Genomic DNA, 24,808 nt, shown 5'->3' on the forward strand with positions numbered 1-24,808 from the left:
GACGTCTCAGTCTGGATGTTGATCACGGTGGTGGCCATGGGAGCTGGGCTCTGGGGCCCCTCCAGGATGTCCACCTTATTGTCCTTTAACATCTCCAGCTTTGGAATGAGCAGCCGTCCCAGGTGAACAAGTGTTGGGAAATGAGTTTCTGATGCAGAGAGGGAGCAGGTGTGGTCTGGCCCCTGATAGGGTGCTTAGGGCCCCTCCTTCTCCAGGGTACATTTAATTTCTCAGAAGTTTCTCTTTCCTGTTTTGCATGTGGGTGAAACTGGTGGGCACTAAGGAAGTCGGCCAGCTACTGAGTGTCAGTTTCCACCAGAGCATGTTGGGACGAAGGGCTGTGTTTACCTCGTCTTTACTTTCTGTTACTATATAATTTATGTAACTCGTATTCTATATTACTTGATTAAAATTTTTTTGAATGTTTTCATTTATTTTTGAAGGAGAGAGAGACAGAGCATGAGTGGGGGAGGGGCAGAGAGCGAGGGAGACAGAATCTGAAGCAGGCTCCAGGCTCCGAGCTGTCAGCCCAGAGCCTGTCGCAGGGCTCGAACTCACAGACTTCGAGATCAAGACCTGAGCCGAAGTCGGACGCTTAACCGACTGAGCCACCCAGGCGCCCCTTGTATTTTTATTCATGTAAAACGCATAACAGAACTTGCTGCTTTCCCCATTTTACGGTATCATTTAGTGGCTTCTTGTGCACTCTTGATGTGCAAACATTACTCACAGTTAATCACAGAACGTTTTTGTAACACAGAAACCGAATCCCATATGGATCATTCAGTCCTTCCTGATTTCCTCCTCTCCTAGCTCCTGGCATTCAGTGATCTCTTTGGCATCTCTCTTGATTTTCCTCGTCTGGAGTGTCATGTGTATGGCTTTGTGCAATGTGTGGTCCTCTGAATGCCTTCTTCCACTTCAAATATTGCTTTGAAGCTGAATTTTGTTTTAGCATCTGTCACTACCTCTTTCCTTTTGATGGCCAAGTAATACTCTGTCCTATGGATATACCACATTTTGCATCCAGTAGTAACTTGCTGCACATTTAAACTGTCTCCGCTATTTGGCTACTATTAATAATGAGTGTTTCATTCATTCAGTGCCCAGCAGTGGATTCTGTTTCATTATCTGAGGAACTCTGCCATAGCGTTTTCCCTACTGGCTGCACGGTTCTATCTCGCAGCTGCGGGTACAAGGATCCCCATCGGTGCACGTCCCCGACAAGGCTGTCGGCTTCCCAGTGCTCAGCCCCAGTGTCCAGGACGCCCGCGCTTGCTGTGGGGGAGGCATCCCGCCCCCCACGCCGCCCCCGTGACCAGGTCTCAGGTTTTTAGGAGGCTGCCCCCGCCTGTGACCTTTCTTTTCCCGCGTAGGTGGGAAGGACCAGCAGGGCTTGGAGGGGTTTTTCTCTCTTCTCCGCGTTGGTCAGGCTCTTCCTGAGGCCAGGTCTTTGCTAAGGAGGACAGAATACTCTGGGCGTATTTTAAAATGTTCATGTTCTCTTCCCCGCCAGAAGCATCAGGGGCTTTTCTGTACTCTTCACTCTGAGAATGTGGTTTTCTCAGCCCCCCGGAGCTGTAGGAGTTTTACTCCCTCGACTTGGTCCTCAGTCCCCCCGGGAGTCAGTACCTTGGGGGGTTCTGGTAAGTGACCTGTGCCTCTTCTCACCTGTGCCTACAGTTTGGGGGCTGTGGCTGCGATTTCCGAAACAGCCAAGGCGAGATCTTGGGTTCCAGTTTCTGCATCTTATTTCCTGTTGTGAAGCCCAGAGTGAAAACCTCAAGAAAACCTCCAGGGTCTTTTTGTCACCACAGACCACACGTCTGTTTGTGTTGGATTTTTAAACTTCAGTTACTGCCCTTTTCAGCTACTGATTTTTCATATTTTTAAAAAATAATTTATACCTTTTCATTGGTGTTCTCTGTTTTGTATAATGTTGCCTCGCACCTTTCTTCACCTCCTAAAGCATCTTTCCTTTAGCTCTGTGATATTTGTAAGGGCTGTTTTGAGTCTTTTCCTGTTAAAGCCAACATTTGATTCTGTCACACGCAATCCCTGCTACCTACTCTCTCTCTGGGGTATGGGCCATATTTTCACGTTTCTTTGCTCACCTCCTCAGTGTCTGTTAGAACCAGTACAGTTCAGACAGTATGTGGTGGTAGCCCTTGGGTACCAGCCCCCCACCTTCCAGGACTGCTATTTGCTTGTTTAATGTTTAGTGTCTGTTTCTGGCTTGCTCCTCTTCCTCAGCTAGATTTTGAGCCTGTTCCCTGGAGCTGCAGGTGGGAACAAAGGTCGGCTTCTATCTGAGGGACCCCCTCCCCCACCAGCCACCTAGGAGCTGAGTGCTCAGTGGAGGGAAAGCAGCTTCCTCTCCTGGCATGGAGAGCCTCTATCTCATGACCCAAAGCAAGGACAATCGGGGGCTCATGTTCTCTGTGCTTCAAGCCCCAGGAAGAGCCTCTGTTCCATAATTGGGAGCTGGGCAGAAGAAGGGAGCCCCAGTCTCCCACTTGACCCAACTGGGGCTCAGCCTCAGGCAGCTGGGCCGGATAAGAGGCCATGAAGTCCTCCTCCTCCTCCTCCCTCCGGCTGAGTGCCAGGTAAAGAACCCTGTGCCTGGCTGCTCCAGAAAAGTCTGCTCCTTAGGACCTGGTGGGGAGAGGGAAGGAGAGGGAGGGTCTACTCTTGGTTGCTATGGCACAGGTTTACCTTTCTGTCTACATTTTCATAGACGTTCTCAAATAGATCTTTGTTCACTTGCTGCCTATCTTTAGGGCCGTTGCCGGAGGTTTTACGTGGTTATTTTGAACAATTACCAGCAGTTTCCCTGGCGAGTATGCCAGCTCCCGCTGCCATGCTGGAAGCCTTTCCCCCCGGAGTTTATCAGAGGCATTTCTCTGTGGTCTGGTGGCTGCCCTGAGCTGCGGCTGCAGACTCCTGGGCCCAGTGAAGGGAGGGCCACCCTGTGGGAGTGTGGGGGGGGCCATGCTCCCTCTCCCCAGATTCTGAGACAGAGGCTGAGGCCGCCCTGACCCTTCCCTGCGGTGTACCTGGGGTTCTTCGTCCTCAGGTTAGATTTCAGAATCTGGTGAGAATTTCCATCCTGTAGGTGGGGCTCTCCAGGAATCACGGACCTTGTTCTGGAAATCATCAGCTTTTTTGTCCAGTGGTTACAGCTGCCTGTGAACATCTCAGAGATTTCCAAAATGGTTGATTTGCATGAAACTGGTGGAAACTGGCCCAGGCCGATGAAAGCCTTACAGACGCCATCTGCCACCTTCCTGCCTCCGGACTCTCCATCACAGCCAGTGGCTCCTACCGGTACTGGGTCTGCTAGTCCCGGGGAAGGGGTTGCAGTGGGTATGTTCTCCTGGAGTCAGACAATGCTGCCCAGCCTTCCTGAGATGCAGCTCCAGAGACAGACCTCCTCTGCAAGGTGGCCAGGTGGATGCCGGGCTGTGGACACTCCGGACCCCCTGAGCACAAAGCTCAGCCTCGGGGCAGACATGGAGGGTGACAGAGGCATTTCCTGTTGGGGCCTGGGGTCTTCCTTGTACTCATTCACCCGTGAATCATTCCCATTCACTTCTTTAATATTTTGCCATGTTAGCTTAGCATCTCTCTCGGGACATCCTTTCCGTAGGGATTATAAATTTTAATCATACACACACACACTATTTTGCACCTCAGGCTGACCTTGAAGTCCTGCATGAGCAGGAAGTGAAAACCAGGGAAGGCTTATGAATTGCTAGAGAACTGAAGGTGTGTCTCCCCACCAAACCCTTCGGCAAACACTGGGAGATTTATTGGTTGCAGGCACTTAATCTTTGTGCACACATTAGCTCACCACCAGAGTAACTGCACAGAAACTCAGTGTCTACACTCAGCACAGACACAAAGGCCTCCCCAATCAGGGCGAGAACATCTCTAAACAAACAGCAACTGTGACATCGACAAGAGTGTGGGCTGCAAAGCCGGCTGGGCAGAGGGCCTGATATCCAGGGCTGCCACATTATGTTACTGAAAATGTCTGCTTTTAGGGGCATCTGGGGGGCTCAGTCAGCTGAGCCTCCTCCGACTTCAGCTCAGGTCATGATCTCACGGTCATGGGTTCGAGCCCTGCGTTAGGCTCCCTGCTGTCAGCATCGACCTGCTTCAGATCCTCTGTACCCCTCTCCGTCCCTCCCCTGCTTGTGCTCTCTGTCTCTCAAAACTAAATAAACATAAAAAAAAAACCCCAAACGTCCTGTTTTCAAACTGAACTTGTCAGATATTCAAAGAAGCATGAATACGTGGCCTACATGCTGAGGGAGGCATTCAGCAGAAGCTGTCTCTGAGGGTCCCTGAGACAATGTCTCTGAGACATTGGGTAACTCAACAAAGATTTAAAATATCAAGATGCAGTGCCTGGGTGGCTCGGTTGGTTGAGCATCCAGTTTTGGCTCAGGTCATGATACCACGGTTCGTGAGTTTGAGCCCCACGTTGGGCTCTCTGCTGACAGCTCAGAGCCTGCTTCAGATTCTGTGTCTCCCTCTCTCTCTGCCCCTCCCCCACTCGCTCTGTATCTCTCTCCCTTAAAACTAAACGCTAAAAATTTTTTTAATGAATAAAATATGACTGAGAAACCCCAAAGAACTCTTGTCTAATAAGTTAAAGGGAAATATGAGAATAGTGTTTTACTAAACAGAGACTATGTAAAGAGAAAACATTTTTAAAAGACCCAAATGGAAATTCTGACATTGGAAAGTGCTATAAGTGACATGAAAAGTCAGCCGGTGGGGGTGAGAGCACATCGGACCCATAAGGAGAAAGAATGAATGAGCACGAAGGCAGGTAGTTGGGATTATCCTGCCTGAAGCACAGAACGAGAAATAATAAAGACAGATGAATTGGTCCTCAGAGGCTGTGGGACAGAATCTTCGGTACAACATGGGCATGAAGGGATCCCAGGGCAGAGGCGAGAGGAAGCACAGAGCAAGCATTTGAAGAAAGGGTGGCTCAAAACTTACATAATTTGATGAAAGAAATCCACATTAGTCCACATGTCCAAGAAGCTACACAAATTCAAAGAATGACCCCAAAGAGACTCACACCCTAGACACATCATCGTCAATCCATCAAAAGTCAAAGGCAAACTTAAATTCTCATCCTAATAAAAATGGCATCTCATTGTGATGTTTACTTGTGTTACCATGTGACTTAATAGGCTTAACATCTTCTCATGTGCTCACTGGCACTTGTCCGTTCTCCCTGGAGAAGGGTCTATTCCAAGCCTTTGCCACTTTGAAAGGGGTCATTTGTCTTTTTCCTGCTGAGTTGTACTCCATGTCCCTTGGAGTCAGTTTGTAGATTGTGTGTTCGTGGGACTCCATTTCATCTAGATTATCCACCTTGTTGGTGAACAACTGTTCATAGCGTTCCCCTAATTCCTTTATTTCTGGAGATCGGTTGTAATGTCCCTACTTGCATGTCTGGTTTTAGAAATCTGAGCCTTTTTTCTCCTTTGTGCATCTAGCTGAAGGTTTGTCAATTTTGTTGATCTTTTCAACGATCCACTTTGGGTTTTGTTGGCTTTCTTTCTTTCTTCTTTTTAATATTTATTTATTTTGGAGAGAGAGACAGAGCACAAGTGGGGCAGGGGCAGAGAGAGAGGGAGACACAGAATCCGAAGCAGACTCCAGGCTCTGAGCTGTCAGCACAGAGTCTGACGCGGGGCTTGAACCCACGAACCATGAGATCATGACCAGAGCCAAATTCGGATGCTCAACCAACTGAGCTGCCCGGGTGCCCTGGTTTTGTTGATTTTCTTTATGCCTGCTCTAACCTTTACCATTTCCTTCCTTCTGCCAGCTTTCCTTTTCTTTTGCTCTTTTACCCCTTACTTTCTGAAGGTGAAAGGCCATGTATAGATCTGACATTCTTCTCCTCTGGAAGCAGTAGTCTCTGCCTAGAGGAGTTCCCCCCAGCAGTTGCTCGTCCTGCCTCCCCAAATGTCTGTACATTTGGGTTTCATTTTCATGCATCTCAAAGTACTTTCTAGTCTATCTTGTGATTTATTACCCCGGATATGTTGTCTAACTTACACATTTGTGAATTTCCCTATTTATCTTCTGCTATAGAATTGTAATTATATTTCATTGTGGTCAGATAATATATTTTGTACAATTTCAACCCTTTTGCATCTATGGAGAATTGTTTTATGACCTAATGTGTTCCAGCTGGAGAATATTTCATGTGCCCATAAGAACAATGTGTTCTCTTATGTTAAGTCTAGTAGGTATGTACTTGTGAGAGGCTAGCCCAACAGTATCAGAATGGTCCCCCCATACGCCAAAACTTCTGATTCAAATGTTGAATGTGATGAGTCCACACATCCACCAAGAGGCTGGGCCAAGGTGTATCTCTCCCATAATGATGAATTATGGGGAGAATGGGGTGGTCCCCAGCAGGTCCAAAAATGGTTTGATAGAGCAGAGCAAGGAGGCTGCTCGAGATGTTTGCGGTAGCTTAGGGATTGGGTGGGGCATGACTTGGCACATATGTTTTTCTAACCCTTTCCACCATTCTGTCTTTTGATTGAGCATTTACCCATTTACATTTAATATGATCACTAAGGTAAGTGTGACTTGAAATTGCCAGTTTTTCTATGTGTACTATGTCTTATTTTCTTTTTTTAAAATGTTTTATTTTATTTTTTTGGAGAGACAGAGATTGACAGAGCATGAACAGGGGAGGGGCAGAGAGAGAAGGGGACACAGAATCCAAAGCAGGCTCCAGGCTCTGAGCTGTCAGCACAGAGCCTGATGTGGAGCTTGAACCCATGAATGTGAAATCATGACCTGAGATGAAGTCAGATGCTCAACAGATTGAGCCACCCAGGCGTCCCTGTGTCTTATTTTCTATTTTTCTTATTACTCAGTAATAGCCTTATTTGTTAATTTTTTTAAACATTTATTTATTTTTGAGAGACAAAGAGAGACAGAGCATGAGCAGGGGAGGGGCAGAGAGAGAGGGAGACACAGAATCCGAAGCAGGCTCCAGGCTCCGAGCTGTCAGCACAGAGCCCGACGTGGGGCTCAAACCCGTCAGTCATGAGATCATGACCTGAGCCGAAGTCGGACACTTAACCGACTGAGCAACCTAGGCGCCCCAGTAATAGCCTTATTTGTATAAAATAGATCATTTGTCTTTTAATTTCCTTTCCCCCACACTTTTTTTTTTTTTACTATATTTTTTGCAAGTTACTTTCTTAGTGGTTGCTGTGGGGATTAATATTAGCATTTTAATTTTTAATAAACTGGCTTGAAATAATCCCACTTAATTTCAATAATATCCAAAACTTTTACCCCCCTCCACCTGCATTCAGTCCTCCACCTTTTGTGACATTTTCATCACACACATGATATCTTTATTCATTGCATATAATGTTATCTGATATAAACACCAGATTTATCATGTTTCTTTTCTTTTCTTTTTTCTTTTTTTAAAATTTACATCCAAATTAGTTAGCACATAGTGCAACAATGATTTCAGGAGTAGATTCCTTAGTGCCCCTTACCCATTTAGCCCATCCCCCCTCCTACAACCCCTTCAGTAACCCTCAGTTTGTTCTCCATATTTATGAGTCTCTTCTGTTTTGTCCCCCTCCCTGTTTTGATATTCTTTTTGTTTCCCTTCCCCCCTGTTCATCGGTTTTGTCTTTTAAAGTCCTCATACGAGTGAAGTCATATGATTTTTGTCTTTCTCTAATTTCACTTAGCATAATACCCTCCAGTTCCATCCACGTAGTTGCCAATGGCAAGATTTCATTCTTTTTGATTGCCGAGTAATACTCCATTGTCTATATATACCACATCTTCTTTATCCATTCATCCGTTGATGGACATTTGGGCTCTTTCCATACTTTGGCTATTGTCGATAGCGCTGCTATAAACATTGGGGTGCCCGTGTCCCTTCGAAACAGCACACCTGTATCCCTTGGATAAATGCCTAGTAGTGCAATTGCTGGGTCATAGGGTAGTTCTATTTTTAGTTTTTTGAGGAACCTCCATACTGTTTTCTAGAGTGACTGCATCAGCTTGCATTCCCACCAACAATGCAAAAGAGATCCTCTTTCTCCGCATCCTTGTCAACATCTGTTGTTGCCTGAGTTGTTAATGCTGGCCATTCTGACAGGTGTGAGGTGGTATATCATTGTGGTTTTGGTTTGTATTTCCCTGATGATGAGTGATGTTGAGCATGTTTTCATATGTCGGCTGGCCATCTGGATGTCTTCTTTGGAGAAGTGTCTATTCATGTCTTTTGCCCATTTCTTCACTGGATTATTTGTGTTTTGGGTGTTGAGTTTGATAAGTTCTTTATAGATTTTGGATAGTAACCCTTTATCTGATATGTCATTTGCAAATATCTTCTCCCATTCTGTTGGTTACCTTTTGTTTTGCTGATTATTTCCTTGGCTGTGCAGAAGCTTTTTATTTTGATGAGGTCTCAGTAGTTCACTTTTGCTTTTGTTTCCCTTGCCTCCGGAGACGTGTTGAGTAAGATGTTGCTGTGGCCAAGATCAAAGAGGTTTTTGCCTGCTTTCTCCCCTAGAATTTTGATGGCTTCCTGTCTTACATTTAGGTCTTTCATCCATTTTGAGTTTATTTTTGTGTATGGTGTAAGAAAGTGGTCCAGGTTCATTCTTCTGAATGTCGCTGTCCAGTTTTCCCAGCACCACTTGCTGAACAGACCGTCTTTATTCCACCGGATATTCTTTCCTGCTTTGTCAAAGATTAGTTGGCCATATGTTTCTGGGTTCTGTATTGTGTTCCATTGACCTGAGTGTCTGTTCTTGTGCCAGTACCATACTGTCTTGATGATTACAGTGATGCCTCCTGGTTTGGTTTTCTTTTTCAAGATTGCTTTGGCTATTCGGGGTCTTTTCTGGTTCCATACAAATTTTAAGATTGTTTGTTCTAGCTGTGTGAAGAATGCTGGTGTTATTTTGATAGGGATTGCATTGAATATGTGGATTGCTTTGGGTGGTATTGACATTTTAACAATATTTGTTCTTCCTATCCAGGAGCGTGGAATCTTTTTCCATTTTTTTGTGTCTTCTTCAATTTCTTTCATAAGCTTTCTATAGTTTTCAGCGTACAGATTTTTCACCTCTTTGGTTAGATTTATTCCTAGGTATTTTATGGTTTTTGGTGCAAACGTAAATGGGGTCGATTCCTTGATTTCTCTTTCTGTCGCTTCATTGTTGGTGTATAGGACTGCAACAGGTTTCTGTGCATTGATTTTATATCCTGCTACTTTGCTGAACTCATTAATCAATTCTAGCAGTTTTTTGGCGGAATCTTTTGGGTTTTCCATATAGAGTATAATGTTATCTGCGAAGAGTGAAAGTTTGACCTCCTCCTGGATGATTTGGATACCTTTTATTTCTTTGTGTTGTCTGATTGCAGCGTCTAAGACTTCCAATACTATGTTGCATAACAGTGGTGAGAGTGGACATCCCTGTCTTGTTCCTGACCTTAGGGGGAAAGCCTTCAGTTTTTCCCCATTGAGGATGATATTAGCGTTGGGTCTTTCATATATGGCTTTTATGATCTCAAGGTATGCTCCTTCTATCCCTACTTTCTTAGGGTTTTTATAAAGAAAGGATGCTGTATTTTGTCAAATGCTTTCTCTGCATCTATTGAGAAGATCATGAGGTTTTTGTCCTTTCTTTTATTGATGTGATGAATCACGTTAATTGTTTTGTGGATATTGAACCATCCCTACATTCCAAGGTATATATCCCACTTGGTTGTGGTGAATAATTTTTTTTTAATGTATTGTTGGAACCGGTTGGCTAATATCTTGTTGAGGATTTTGCATCCATGTTCATTCAGGGAAATTGGTCTATAGTTCTCCTTTTTAGTGGGGTCTCTGTCTGGTTTTGGGATCAAGGTAATGCTGGCTTCATAGAAAGAGTTTGGAAGTTTTCCTTCCGTTTCTATTTTTTGGAACAGTTTCAAGAGAGTAGGTGTTAACTCTTCCTTAAATATCTGGTAGAATTCCCCTGGAAAGCCATCTGGCCCCGGGCTCTTGTTTTTTTGGCAGATTTTTGATTACGAATTTGATTTCCTTACTGGTTATGGGTCTGTTCAAATTTTCTATTTCTTCCTGTTTCAGTTTTGGTAGTGTATATGTTTCTAGGAATTTGTCCATTTCTTCCAGATTGCCCATTTTATTGGCATATAATTGCTCATAATATTCCCTTATTATTGTTTTTATTTCTGCTGTGTTGGTTGTGATCTCTCTTCTTTCATTCTTGATTTTATTTATTTGGGTCCTTTCCTTTTTCTTTTTGATCAAACTGGCTAGTGGTTTATCAATTTTGTTAATTCTTTCAAAGAACGAGCTTCTGGTTTCATTGATCTGCTCTACTGTTTTTTTGGTTTCGAGAGCATTAATTTCGGCTCTAATCTTTATTATTTCCTGTTTTCTGCTGGTTTTGGGTTTTATTTGCTGTTCTTTTTCCAGCTCCTTAAGGTGTAAGGTTAGGTTGTGTCTCTGAGATCTTTCTTCCTTCTTTAGAAAGGCTTGGATTGCTATATACTTTCCTCTTATGACCGCCTTTGCTGTGTCCCAGAGGTTATCATGTTTCTTAATGAAAGTGCCTTTTAAATCAGAAAAAAAAAAATAAACAAAAATACATTTATACCGTTTTTTTACATTTCCAAATATATTTACTTCTATGGATGCCTATACTTCTTCCTGTGAATTTGAGTTAGTGTCTACTGTTCTTTAATTTCAGCCTAAAGAACTCCTTTTAGTATTTTTGTAGGCCAGTTCTGCTAGCTTAGCATTCTTTCTGGTTTTGTTTATATGGAAATGTCTGAATTCTCCTTCACTTGTGTGGCTACTTTGGCTGGACATAGAATTCTTGATTGACTGTGATGCATCATGCCACTGCCTGCCGGTCCCTGTTGTTTGGGTGGGACATCACTTCTGGTCTTCCTGGGGATCCTTATACAGGATGGGTTACTTCTTTCTTGGGGCTTTCAAAATTCTCTGATTTTTCTCTCAGGTGTTGATTGTGTTGTGTCCAGGCCAGATTTCTTTGCACTTGCCCTTTGTGGGCTTGTTGCACTTATTGAATATGTTTTTTACCACATTTGGTAAGTGTTCAGTCCTTACTTCTGCCTCTCTTCTATCACTCCTTTCCTTAGGGGATACCCTTATGCATGTGTTAGTATGCTTTACGGAGCCCTCCTCCTTCTCCTCCTCCCCATCTCCCTCCTCCTCCTCCTTCCCCCCATCCTCCCCTCTTTCTCTTTCTCCTTCTCCTCCCCGTCTCCCTCCTCCCCTCCTCCTTCTACTCCTCTTCTTCCTTCTTCTCCTCCTCCTCCTCCCCATCTCTCTCCTCCTTCTTCTCCTCCTCCCACTCCTCCTCCTTCCCCTACTCCTCCCTCCTCCTCCTTCTTCCCCTCCTCCCTCTCCTCCTTCTTCCCCTCCTCCCTCTCCTCCTCCCTCTCCCCTCCTCCTGCCCTGTCCCCCTCTTCCTCCCTTCTTCCCCTCCTCCTTCTCCTCCCCCTCCTCCTCCCTCCTCCCCTTTTTCTTCTCCTTCTCCTTCTCTTCTCCTTCTCCTTTTCCTTCTCTTTCTCCTTCCCTCCTTCTCAGGCTGGATAATCTCCATTGACTTACTTTCAAGTTCACTGACTCTTTGTCTACTGCCTCTATTATGCTGCTGACCTCTTCTGTGAAATTTTCATTTTGGAGGATACTTTTCCACTCCATAATTTCTATTTGTTTCTTTTATTTTTATTTTTTTTTATTTTTATTTTTTTTTTAATTTTTTTTCAACGTTTATTTATTTTTGGGACAGAGAGAGACAGAGCATGAACAGGGGAGGGGCAGAGAGAGAGGGAGACACAGAATCGGAAACAGGCTCCAGGCTCTGAGCCATCAGCCCAGAGCCCGATGCGGGGCTCGAACTCACGGACCGCGAGATCGTGACCTGGCTGAAGTCGGATGCTTAACCGACTGCGCCACCCAGGCGCCCCTCTATTTGTTTCTTTTTTGATGACTTGTATCTCTTTACTGATATTTTCTATTTGGTGAGAGTTCCTGCCCATACTTTACTTTGTTTGATATGGTTTCTTGTAGTTCTTTTTTAAAAAAAATTTTTTTTAACGTTTTATTTATTTTTGAGACAGGGAGAGACAGAGCATGAACAGGGGAGGGTCAGAGAGAGGGAGACACAGAATCTGAAACAGGCTCCAGGCTCTGAGCTGTCAGCACAGAGCCCGACGCGGGGCTCGAACTCACGGACCGCGAGATCATGACCTGAGCCGAAGTCGGCCGCTTAACCGACTGAGCCACCCAGGCGCCCCTCTTGCAGTTCTTTAAACAGATTTCAGATAGCTGATTTATAGTCTTTTTTTTAGTAATTACAATATGTGGAGTTCCTCAGAGACAGTTTCTTTCTTTTTTAAAATATTTTCTTTTAATTTTTTAAGTGTTTATTTTGAGAGAGAGACAGAGAGCGAGCAGTGGAGGGACAGAGAGAAGAGACACAGAGTCCAAAGCAGACTCCAGGCTCTGAGCTGTCAGCACAGAGCCCAACCCAGGGCTCAAACCCACAAACCGGGAGATCATGACCTGAGCCAAAGTCAGATGTTTAACCAACTGAGCTACCGAGGTGCCCCTAAATATTTTTTTAATGTTTATTTATTTTTGAGAGAGAGAGAGATAGCATGAGCAGGGGATGGGCAGAGAGATGGGGAGGCACAGAATCTGAAGCAGGCTCCAGGCTCTGAGCTGTCATCACAGAGCCTGATGTGGGGCTCAAACCTACAAACTGTGATATCATGACCTTATAGCCAAAGTCAGATGGTTAACTAACTGAGCCACCCAGGCACCCCGCTCAGAGACAGTTTCTATTGACTACTTTTTCCCCCTATGTATCAGCCATAGTTTCTTGTTTATTTGCATTTATCGTGATGCTTTGGTTGAAAACTGGATTTTATTATTTCTTTTTCACAAAAATTGGACTTTTAAACTAATATAATGTGGTAACTTCGGAAACCAGATTCACCCTTTCCCCAGGGGGGTTATCTCCCCCTTTTTGTTGTTATTATTGCTGTTGGTACTATTATCTGAAGCAATTCTGTTAAGTCTATTTGCTTTGTCTTCTATGACCACAGATGTCCCTGATGAAATCTGTGGTGAGCTAATGTTTTGACGGAGATTTCTCACACTTCTGGAGCCAGTAGGGCCCCTGTCTTTGTCAGGGGCCCTGGGAGCATGCTGGGGCCTGCCTGGCTCCACCTTCACTTCCTCCTTGAACACAGGTGAGAGTGCGGAACCCTGCCAGGTCTTTCTTGAACATGAACATAACCCTACCCATGTTCCTGGCTTCTAAAATCCTTGGAATATGTTGGAGATTTTGTTGATTTCTTTCTGTTTTTTTTTCCCCATTGAGGTGAAATTCACATAACATACAATAACCTTTGAAAGTGAACAATCTAGCAGCATTTAGTGTATTCACAATGTTGTGTAACCACCACCTCTCTCTAGTTTCAAAACTTTTCATCAACTCCAGAAAAACATCTTATACCCATTAAGTATTCAGTATCCACTCCCCTTTTCTCCCATCCCTTGATAACGACTAACCTGCTAGAAAGGTCTCCATGGAGTTGCCTGTTCCAGAGACAGCACATAAAAGAAATCATACAATATGCAACCTTTTGTGTCGAGCATCATGTTTTTGAGGTCCATCCAAGTTGTAGTATGTGTCAGGATTTGTCCCTTTTTATGCTGAATAATATTCCAGTGGGTATATGTATCATGATTTGTTTATCCCTTCATCTGTTGTTGGGCATTTGGGTTGTTGTCTCCACCTTTAGGATAATGCTGCCATTGTCACGGGTGTATAAGCTTCCTCTTGGGTAATTACCTAGGGCTGGAACTGCTGGGTCACATGGTGACTCTATGTTAGGGTTAATGGCAGGGGTACCACTTTACATTCCCACCCACAGGGCATGAAAGTTCTTGTTCTTTCACATCCTCATCAACACATGCTATTTTCAGTTTTACTGGTAAAAGTCATCCTAATGGGTATGAGGTGGTATCTCATTGTAGTTTTGATTTGCATTTCCTTAGTGAGCAGTGATGCTGAATATCTTTTCATGTGCTTGCTGGTCATTTGTTTATCTTCTGGGGAGAAGTGTTGGTTCAAGTTCTTTGCCCACTTTAGAATTGTTGGAAGTTTTCAAAAGATCTCCTATAGACATCTCGTCCCCCAGCTTCTCCTCTGAAGCTCTCTGGTTACCTTACTGTCTGCCCCCTAATACTCTGTGCTGCCTCAAGCAGCCATGATGTTAAACAATTGATTGCTCCTGAAGTTTTTAAACAAACGTCCAGGGAGAAAATGTGTTCACACTGTGCAAACTCTGAGTTAGGCCAGAAGAGAAGACCACTGTGACTAGTGTATCCCAGGGCGTCATCACAGTGCTCAAATAGTGCCATGTCTCTGGAAAGAAACTCCAGACTTCTTTCCAGGTGCTATGGTCACCTGGGAGGTTTGGGGGTTGTTGGATTTTGTGAAACTGGGCAAAGGCAACCTCACTAACCTGGCCAGCAGGGGGAGCTCTCGCCACCACCCCCACTCCGGGCGGCCCTTGGCATTCCCAGAGGAAGAAGGGCACCTTGCTTGTGGTTTTGACATAACTAGCTGTCCTAGGTTGCAATTCTCTGCTATTTTGCTGGTAAAATACTGCTAGTTTTATTTTTAGGGTCAGCAGTTTTAAGTTACCAAAGGGTTGGTAGGAGTGGTTGACGGGATTATGGAGAGTTAAAACACCACAAAGTTCACTGTTCTTATAAAGATTCAGATTTTATTTTATTTTTGTTTATTTATTTATTTTGAGAGGGAGAGGGAGAGTGCACTAGCATGGGAGGGGCAGAGAGAGAGGGAGAGAGAATCCCAAGCAGGCTCTGCCCTGTCAGCACAGAGCTCGATGTGGGGGCTTGAACCCACAAACTGTGAGATTGTGGCTTGAGCTGAAGTTGGACACCTAACCGACTGAGCCTCCCAGGTGCCCCAGACTCAGTTTTTTTCTTGATTAAATCATACCCAGATAGTGCAAACATTTTGCTAATTTCCAGAGTTCTAAAAAGTTTTATTCTTACAAGTTTTGCTTTTGCTCCTTCTTTTACGGCAGAGAGGATTTGGAGTGGAAAGTGTGTTTTAAGCATTCTAGCTGAAAGCACCCTCTATACGTTTGTAACCGTGTCCACCTTCAAATAACAGGTACTACTTCACTGATGGTGCAGGGAACTCATACGATGTGTTCCTAACTCCTCCCTCCCATCCCTCAAAATATTGCCATCATTCATTTTGCCTTGTTTATGCAATAATAACCAACTATTGTCACCATGGTCACCGTAACCTAGGAGCTACTCTTGGTTTTAAGTTTATTCATTTATTTTGGGAGAGAGCGTGCACGTGAGCAGGGGAAGGATAGAGAGACGGGGAGAGAGAGAACCCCAAGCAGGCCCTACACCATCAGCACGGAGCCCCATGCGGGGCTCGAATTCACGAGCTGCAAGATCAAGCGCAGAGCTGAAACCAAGAGTCAGATGCTCAACTGACTGAGCCACCAGATGCCCCCCCCCAACAGTAGCTACTCTCAATTTTCACTCAACTAAGAACAAGAATTAACGTTTTATTTTACCTTTGTTTATTCCTTCTCTGAGGTACTTTCTTCATGGAGATTAAAATTTCTAACCTATATAGTTTTATTTCTGCCTGAAAATTTTCTTTTAACGTTTCTTACAGGGTCTGCTAACAAATTCCTTGTTTTTGTTTGAGAAAATACATTTCACCTTCACTTCCGAGGAATAATTTCACTATATGTGGAATACTCCACGTAAACGGATTTTTTTTTTTCTTCTTTCAATGTTGTCTTTTCTATAGATAAGGTGTATTGGTTGTTTATCTAGCTGCTTTCAATACCTTTGCACTTAGAATATGATATGTCTTGGGCTGGGTTTTTTTTTTTTTTTTCCCATCCTGAAATATCCCCTTGTAACACTTCTCCCCTTAAAGTCTATGTTGTCCAGTATTAGTATAATAATTTTTTTATTTTATTTTTTACATTTATTTATTTTTGAGAGGCAGAGAGAGACAGAATACAAGTGGGGGAGGGACAGAGAGGGAGACACAGAGTCCGAAGCAGGCTCCAGGCTCCGAGCTGTCAGCACAGAGCCCGACGTGGGGCTCGAACCCACGAGCCGAGAGATCTTGACCTGAGCCCAAGTCGGATGCTCAACTGACTGAGCCACCCAGGTGCCCCTCGACTTTTAAATGGAGTACTCCCTCAATTTACATGTAATATAATTATTATTATTTTGGGTTATGTTCCTTATGGTCTGCCTTTTCACATTATGTGTATCGTTTCATTTTAGCTTGTATTTTTAAATATGATTTTAGCTATTGCAAAATAATGCCACTTAACAAAAGCCTCAGTAGCGCAGGAAGACACATTCACTTCTGGTGTACCACACCGTAGGTCAGTAGTCATGGCTTTGCCTTAGGGTTGGTGCCGGCCGGGGGCAAGCCGCCTTCCTAAAGCATGTTTGTGGCCACAGCAGAGTTGCAAGAGGGCAAACCCCATACATAAACACTTTCAAAACACTGCTCACTTCACATCTTTTGATTTTTCATTGGCCAAAGCGTGCCCTGTAGCCGGGCCTAATGTCCGGGACAGAGCACCCAACTAGGTACCCCGGGCCATGAGGCTCGGGCCAGCTGGTTGGCAGCTCACTCGAGCCCCAAGGGTCCCCTGGCCTTTCTGTCCCACGGTCCTGCCATCGCCATGCCTGGCAATTATGGAACGAATGCCACTTTGTTGTATAAACCCTCGTCGGCGTTTTCTCTCCCCGGAGTGGACTCCCATCAGGAAGGCCACCAGCTGAGGACTGAGGGGCACGTGGTCAGGCCTCTGTCCACGTGCTTCTGCCAGATGTGTCCTTGGGCCACTGGTGGACCCTGAGCACCGACCGGGGTCCTGCGTGACGTGCTGCCTGCTCCTTGCTGGAGGCTCTCTGCTAACGTCACTTGCCACCTACCAGTGCAACCTCCAGGTCTACTTGGATAGGGTCAAGTCCACTCTGTCCCTCCTGTTTACTGAAGCTTAGTGGAGAATCAGTCAGAAATAACATCATGGGGGCTAAAGAGAAGGGTTTTCTAAAGACAAAGAATTGTATTATGCGACAGTTTAGACTTTGGCTTAGGAGCTGGTTTCAGTCATTTTTTTCCTCTTTCCCATCCTTCAGCCCTGACTAGTGCAGAGATCGACTAACCCTACACCAACAGAAAAGCCACATGGTGAGAAGAGTTTCTGAGGTGTTTCCAGGTAGGAAGGCTGCTGTGGCCCACAGGACAACGTCTGAGGAGTGGCCATGTTAAGGGAGCAGTTTACTACCCAGCACAGCGCGGGGCCACACTTAAGCCCCCCACTGGGGCTGGGGCAGGAGCGGCTGGGAGACCCTTCAAGCCTCAGACGGGACCGACATGGGCCTGAGAAAGGCCCCGGGGACAAGCATGGGAACAATCTGGGCACCAGAGCAACTCCCAGGCCCCGCTCTCATCCCTGCCCTCACACCTGCAGCGCCCAGCCCTGTGTGCCCAGACCGCGGGCCAGGGGACGGCACTTGTGGGCGTGGGGAGTCTGTGTCAGCAGCAGCGAGCAGGCTGCACGTAGCGCGGAAAGGGCTCAGGTGGTGTTTGTGGACACAGTGGCTCCGGCCGGAGCTGAGAGAAACGAGGGTCCACACGGGAACTGATCCAACTGTGAAGGGCTGAAGGAGCTTCAGCCTCCCTCCTGACGGGATCTGAACCCAATGTGAAGAAGGACCCACAGGAGCCATGACCCACGGGCGTCGAGCAGTCACTTGGAGAGGGAATAGCTGGGCTTCCTCACATTTCCATCCACAAGGAGAGCACAGGCGTGTTTCACCTACATTTTCTCAGCGTGCGGAAGAGGCCTCGGACTGCTAAGATCCGAGGTGTTTCCCGTTTTGTTTGGGCCTTGACATGAAGCTGGCTCCTACATTCTCTCCTCTGTGCTCCAGATGAGCTGATGTAATTGAACCCGTGGAAGCATTTTAATCCTGCGTACCGTGTGGCCTTAGCATGAGGCGGCTCTACCCCCCGAGTTCCCAGAGCCGCCAGCTGGAAGCTCCTCTGGTTCCTGGGTGGAGGTGAAGATCTCAGACTGCCACTGGGCACAGGGCGGGCTCCCGGAGCCCCAGCTCCCCCAAGCACCAATGAGTGGGAAGGAGAAAAGTAGCGAAATCTCACAGAGAGTCTGTTTTTGCCGATTCTGCTGGTACGCCTCCTCCCGTGTTCACCTGCATTTTGGATAATTAGCCTGTAGGTAGAGACACTTAGCTGTATGCTTAACCAAAGTTAAAATTTTAAACGTAAATACGGTACGTTTTATGTTATATACACTTTACCACAATAAAAAAATTCAGTTGACTTTGGCAGTTTATTCATTGATTCAGTGGGGCGATAGATTTTGGAGTTCCTAACAATTTTCCCGCATGATTTAATTTTAACAACAACTGTGTTTCACAATTGGGACAAAAAAATCCCTTGATATTTAACAATCAGCTCTTACAAGTTGGTAGGAGCTAAATGCAACACACTTCGCTACAGGACATTCATCAGACCACAGAAGACTCATATTCAGGGACCAACACATTGACATCTTTGTGCTTGCCCCTAGATCCCGGGCGGGAGCAGAAGGATGGGTGTCAGGCATTGGTGGGTAGATGACATGGGGTAGTGTAAACTGTTTGATCTGGAATGTTCCGCTCCATCCTCTAATGCATTGGTGCTGGGCCCACTCAGAGCTCTGACTTGGCAGGTCTTGTACAACCCTGCTCACGTGGGCAACTCTGCCGCCAGGTGACCTGGTGGCCCACGTCCCCACCTGGCTGGCCCTACCACGTGGTGGCTCTTACCCAGAAGGCCACTGATCCAGTGCAAGGATGAGCCACTCACCGTTTACTTCTATTCCCTTTCCTGGTCTGAGGAGTGGAAGCAGCCTGTTGGGACGGCCTGGGGGCCCACTGAGAGTTTTGATTTGGGTCAAGACCCCTTTAGAACTTGGCTTCCATGTGCCCTCATGCCGTAACATTCTGCCAGTTTGTCATCTGTCATTCTTTTTGTCATTTCTTTTTGTCCTTCTTAGCCCTCATTTTGTTGCTTTTACGTGTTTTGGCTGGTGTTTACACTGACATGCACAAGTCTTAGCTGCTCAGGTTTTTTTTTTTAATTTTTAAATGTTTTTATTCACTTTTGAGAGAGCAAGAGAGAGAGACAAAGCATGAGTGGGGTAGAGGCAGAGAGAGAGGGAGACAGGGGATCTGAAGCAGGCTCTGCACTAAGATATAACTGATATGTCCCTTATGACTATAGATGGAAAATACTCAATGAATTTCTAGCACTCTGAATCCAGCAACATATCAGAAAGAGTATACACTGAGACCAAATGGGATTTCTCCCAGAAATGTAATGATAGTTTAAGAAGTAAAAAGTGATTATTATATTCCTCAAAATAGTAATTAATTACTATTAATTACTAGTAAGTAATTAAAACAGTAATAGCATGTGATCCAGTAAGTCCCCTGGGATCCCACTGGGTACTAACCCAAAGAAAATGAAAACCCTAATTCAAAAAGATACATGCACCCCTACGTTCATTGCAGCATTATTTACAGTAGCCAAGTTACAGAAGCAGCCCAAGTGTCCATCTGTAGGTGAACGGATAAGGAAGATGTGGTGTGTATAGATGATGGAACATTCCACAGCCATAAGAAAAAAGAAATCTTGCCATCTGTGAACATGGGTGATCTAGAGGGTATTATACAAATGAAATAAGCCAGACAAAGACAAATAGCATCTGATTTCAATTTCACTTACATGTAGCAGCTGAAAAACAAAGGAGGGGCACCTGGGTGGCTCAGTTGGTTCAGCCTCTGACTCTCGATTTCAGCTCAGGTCATTATCTCACAGTTTGTGAGAGTTTGTGTCAAGCCCTGTACTGACAGAGCAGAGCCTGCTTGGGATTCTCTCTTTCCCTCTCTCTCTGCCCCTCCCCTGCTCTCTCTCTCTCAAAATAAATAAACATTTTAAAAAATAAATAAAAAAATATTTTTTTTATTCATTTTTTGAGATATAGAGCGTGAGCAGGGGAGGGGCAGAGAGAGAGGGAGACACAGAATCCGAAGCAGGCTCCAGGCTCTGAACCGTCAGCACACAGCTCAACCCCAGACTCCAACTCATGAACCACCAGATCATGACCTGAGCCGAAGTGGGACACTTAACTGACTGAGTGACCCAGGCACCCAAAAAAAAGAAAATCTTTAAAGAAATAAAATAATAAAATAAGATAACATACAAATGAACAAATAAGCAAAGAGCAGAAACAGACTCATAAATACAGAGAACAAACTGATGATTGTCAGAGGGAAGGGAGGTGGGGGGTACAGGCTTCCACTTATAGAATGAGTGAGTCACGAGGATGAAAAGCATAGGATAGGGGTTACAGTCAATGACGTTGTCATATGTTGTGTGGTGGCAGATGGCAGCTACACTTGTGCTGAGCCCAGCATAACGGACAGGCTTGTGGAATCACTATGTTGTACACCTGAAACCAGTTAACATTGTGTGTCAACTCTCCTTCAACTTAAAAAAAATCAATCAGTATAATACTCCATATTAAAAGAATGAAGAAAAAACATCATGTGATCATCTCAGTTCCTGCAGAAAAAGTATTTGACAAAATCCAACAACCTTTCCTGATAACACACACACACACAAAACTAGAAATAGAAAGGAAATTCGTCAACCTGATAAAGGATGTCTATGGACAACTCACAGTTGACGTTACACCCCATGGTGAAAGACTGAAAGCTTTTCCCCTAAGGTCCAGAACGAGGCCTCATCCTGGCTTCTTTTTCAGGTCGGGCACATCGGGTCCAAAGAATCAGGGGCTCCAGGCCCAAATCAAACTCTCAGGGGGGCCCCTGGAACTCCCCAGGACGGAGGCAGTTTCCACTCCTCAGACGAGTTACCGGAAAAGAAAGAAAGGGTGGTTGGCTCATCCTCACATTGGATCAGTGGCCCTCAGGGTCAGAGCCGTGGTGGTGGGGCCAGCCAGGTGGAGACGTCTGCAATTGCCCCCCCCCGCCCCGCCCCCACCGGGAGAGAAATAAAGAACAGTGTCTCATCCCGAAGGGCAGCAGAAATCAGTGCCACCCTCGAACCTAACGGGTGCAGCGGTGCTGGCCCCCACCAGAGCCCCATTTCATTCACCAGTCTGACCCCCAGACCCAGGACCTTGGCAGAGACAGTGGAGTGCTGCAGACCGGCCCGGCGGGAGCCCGGCGTCGTCAGCTGCTGTGCCAGATGTAGACCCAGTCGTCCTCAGGGCTGGGGTGTGTGGACAGTGACCTGCCCAGATCTCTAAAGACGGACACGGGCCACCAGGTGGCAGACCTGCCTACCACGAGCAGGGCTGTCTCAGCCCCGCCAAGTCAGCAGGGATGCGTGAGAGGGTGGAGGTGGAACGTTCCAGATCAAATGGGCAGTTTGCACCCCCGTGTCACCCACCACTGCTGTGCACGCCTGTCCCTCTGCTCCCACCAGGGCTGCGGGGAGAGCCCCTGCGAACCAGATGATGGAAAAGGAAGATTTCCTAGCCCGGTGCTCCAGGGGTCAGCTCGGTGTGAGCAGAGATCTGGACAGAGCTGGGGCTTGTACCCACACCCACCCAGGGTGTCCTGCGGTCTAATGCTCTACATACCCCCTCGCTCAAGGGTGTCCTGAGGATCCACGGGAAGGGAATGGTTCCTGGGAGCACAGCTGCAAGCCAGTTACTTTCTTTGGGCCCTTCGCTCAGAGGGTTCAACGTATTCCCGGTGTGGTTTCCTTCCCTGTTCTCCGTCTTCAGCTGGCACCTCCCGAGGTCTCAGAGTGTTGACCCCGATACAGGGTCCCATAATGTGCATCATACTCCACGTTGGGTATGCAGGCTCGGGTCTACCAGTAACACACCTCTCCCCAAGCTGCCCACTTGAGCAAGCAGAGCAGAGGTGATGACCCAGAAGGTAGCCACCAGATCAAAGAAGGGTATGAAGTGCTGTGTCGCTGTGGGTAGACTACACGGGGTAGGATACAGGGCCCAAGGGCAGGCCTGGCGGTTCTGCCTTTCCATGCGTACACAGCCTCCATCCTGCTACCGTGGGCTCTGTGAGTTCAGAGCTTCCGTTTCCCAAAGTGGGAAAGCTTCCATCGCGTGACCCAACCGGGTACTGTTGGCCTACTGGCTCTAGATGCCACATGGACACCGGCTTTCTCCCAGCAGGGCCACGGACAAGGTCCCGGAGACGAGGGAGGGCTGCTGTTCTACATGGGGGTGGGGAGCAGGCCCCCTCTTGCCCAGTTTTGATGGTAAATGGGCACGTGCAGCACTCCAGCCCCAGGAAGAGTGTGGTGACCAGGCCCCAAGTCTGCCGGAGAAGGGCTCACATCACACAGTCATCTGCCGGGCCTAGCAGAGGTGGTGGCCGAGGGTGAGGTGAACGTGGGACGGATTCCAGCGGAGAGAGACGATGGCTTCCGTGTGGCCCCGAGACCAGCGGCAGCAGCAGAAGACAGCCCTTTCCACTCACCTCCTTCTGAGTCCTCCCCCGCCAGGATGAGGGGACTACTGAGGCCCTGGAAAGACCGCCCCAGAGCCTGTACCAACACCATGATGCACATTCAGACCCACTATGGGGAAGGAAGGGCTCGCTGCCCCAGCTTCTGGGGGGGTCACACCTCCTCTGAGAGGTACCCTGCTTCCCATGTCCAATCAACACAGTGGTGTACACACGGGGCCCTTTGCCCTGCTCCGGACATCTCGCAAGGGCCACCCGAGCTCCAGAGAGCCTGAGGGTTAGCTCTGGGCTTCACTGTGGCTTGGCTTCCCCTTCTCCCTCTGCCCTACCCTGCTTCAGCCCCTCCCTTCCAAGGGCTCGACCCCAACAACGTTCCTGTGAAGCATCCTACACACAGATCTCCTTGGGGTCTGCCTGGAACAACCTCGCAGGGCCTTAGCCATTAGCTACTAATCAGCCAATGGCCATTAGCCATTGCAATGACTTCGGATCTCACTGGGAGTGAGGTGGGAGCCGCTGCAGTGTTCTGAGCAGAGGGAGGCTGTGACCTGTCTACTGTTGTAACAGGATCACTCTGGTTTCAGTACTGAGGGGGGGGGGGGGGGCGAGTGTGACCTGGTCTCAGAGGCCATTCATCACAGGGTGATGACACTCGGCCTGCCCTGGGAGACAGGCCACATGCACTTGGTGTGGGCGACAGAGGGAAAAGGGGGGTAAGCCAATGCTTTTTGCCTGAACAGCTGGCTAGGCAGAGCTCCCGTCACCTGTGCTGGGAGACTGGGCAGAGGGAGAGCAATGGACTGAATGTGTCCCCCACAATTTATTTGCTGAAATCCCAGTGCCCAAAGTGATGATATCGCGAAGCCGGGGCTTTGGGAGGTAATTGGGTCACGAGGGTGGGGCCTCATGATGGGATTGATGTTGTTATAAAAGAGACCCTACAGGGGCGCCTGGGTGGCGCAGTCGGTTAAGCGTCCGACTTCAGCCAGGTCACGATCTCGCGGTCCGCGAGTTCGAGCCCCGCATCAGACTCTGGGCTGATGGCTCGGAGCCTGGAGCCTGTTTCTGATTCTGTGTCTCCCTCTCTCTCTGCCCCTCCCCCGTTCATGCTCTGTCTCTCTCTGTCCCAAAAATAAAAAATCTTTAAAAAAAAAAAAATTAAAAAAAAAAAAAAAAAAGAGACCCTACAGAGTCCCTAGCCCCTTCCAACACAGGAGCACACCGTGAGAAGTTGGCCATATTGTAACCGGGAGGGTGGTCTCCCCAGAATCTGTCCACACCGGCACCCTGATCTGACCTCCAGCCTCCAGAAGCATGAGGAACAAATCTGGTGTTTATGAGCCACTCAGTTGGTGGTACTTTGTTGTAAGGACTCCCACTGATGAAGACAGGAGGTTGGGGGACAGGAACGTGTGGTCTCTTGAGGAAAAGTTAGGTTGGAGACCTTTCTGAAAGCCCTGTTCCCAGGGTCGGCACTTAAGCATTGGAGTGGGGGGGGGGGGGGGTTGTTCAGCAGTGAAGTCTGGTCCTGTGATGAAAATGCAGGTCATTGGTACACAGATGGCATTCGGGGGGCTGCTGGACCCTCCAGAGGGAGAGCAAAACAGTCCTCCAAACTTCTGAGGACTCATGAGGACACCAGCCGAGGAGGCTGAGAAGCAGCTGCGTGCCCACCAGGGGAGAGGGTTCACTGTGGCACGTGACGCAACCATACGGCGGGTGCTGGGGCCTCCTGCATGCCTGACCCCCTAGCATGGCACAGCCCCTCTTCCGTCCCCCTGTGGCTCGTCTCCTCCCGCGGGTACATGGGCAGCGACTTCTGTATCCCCTCCCCCGCCCCGCGCCGCTGGACACTGGCGGCCCGAGGTGACAGGGCAGCGCCTGAGCTCTGGGTTCTGGGGATAGAGTCCAAGCCCGGGGGTCTCCAGCCCGGCTCTGCAGCTGAGGCGGCATCGCGCCCACCCACAGCCCCGAGGTGGCAGCAGCTCCGAGGGGCGGGGTGGTGGGGGGGGCGGTCTGCAGCCGGCGCTCGCCCCTTCCTTTCCGTAGCCCCGGGGGGCTCCCGGGGGCGGGGGACGGGGCTCGCGCGGG

General features: G+C 47.3%; 1 long non-coding RNA gene across 1 annotated transcript; it reads left to right on the forward strand.

The window, feature by feature from the left end:
- Nucleotides 1-3,027: 3,027 nt before the first annotated feature.
- Nucleotides 3,028-18,527, forward strand: LOC121022791 (uncharacterized). The gene is made up of 3 exons (XR_005787111.1): nt 3,028-3,327; nt 15,822-15,912; nt 17,321-18,527. It is a non-coding gene; the product is annotated as an uncharacterized LOC121022791 (long non-coding RNA).
- The last annotated feature ends 6,281 nt before the right edge of the window (nt 18,528-24,808 follow it).

Source organism: Herpailurus yagouaroundi, unplaced genomic scaffold (genome assembly GCF_014898765.1).
Source record: "Herpailurus yagouaroundi ecotype Mexico unplaced genomic scaffold, PumYag 438, whole genome shotgun sequence".
NCBI lineage: Eukaryota > Metazoa > Chordata > Mammalia > Carnivora > Felidae > Herpailurus > Herpailurus yagouaroundi.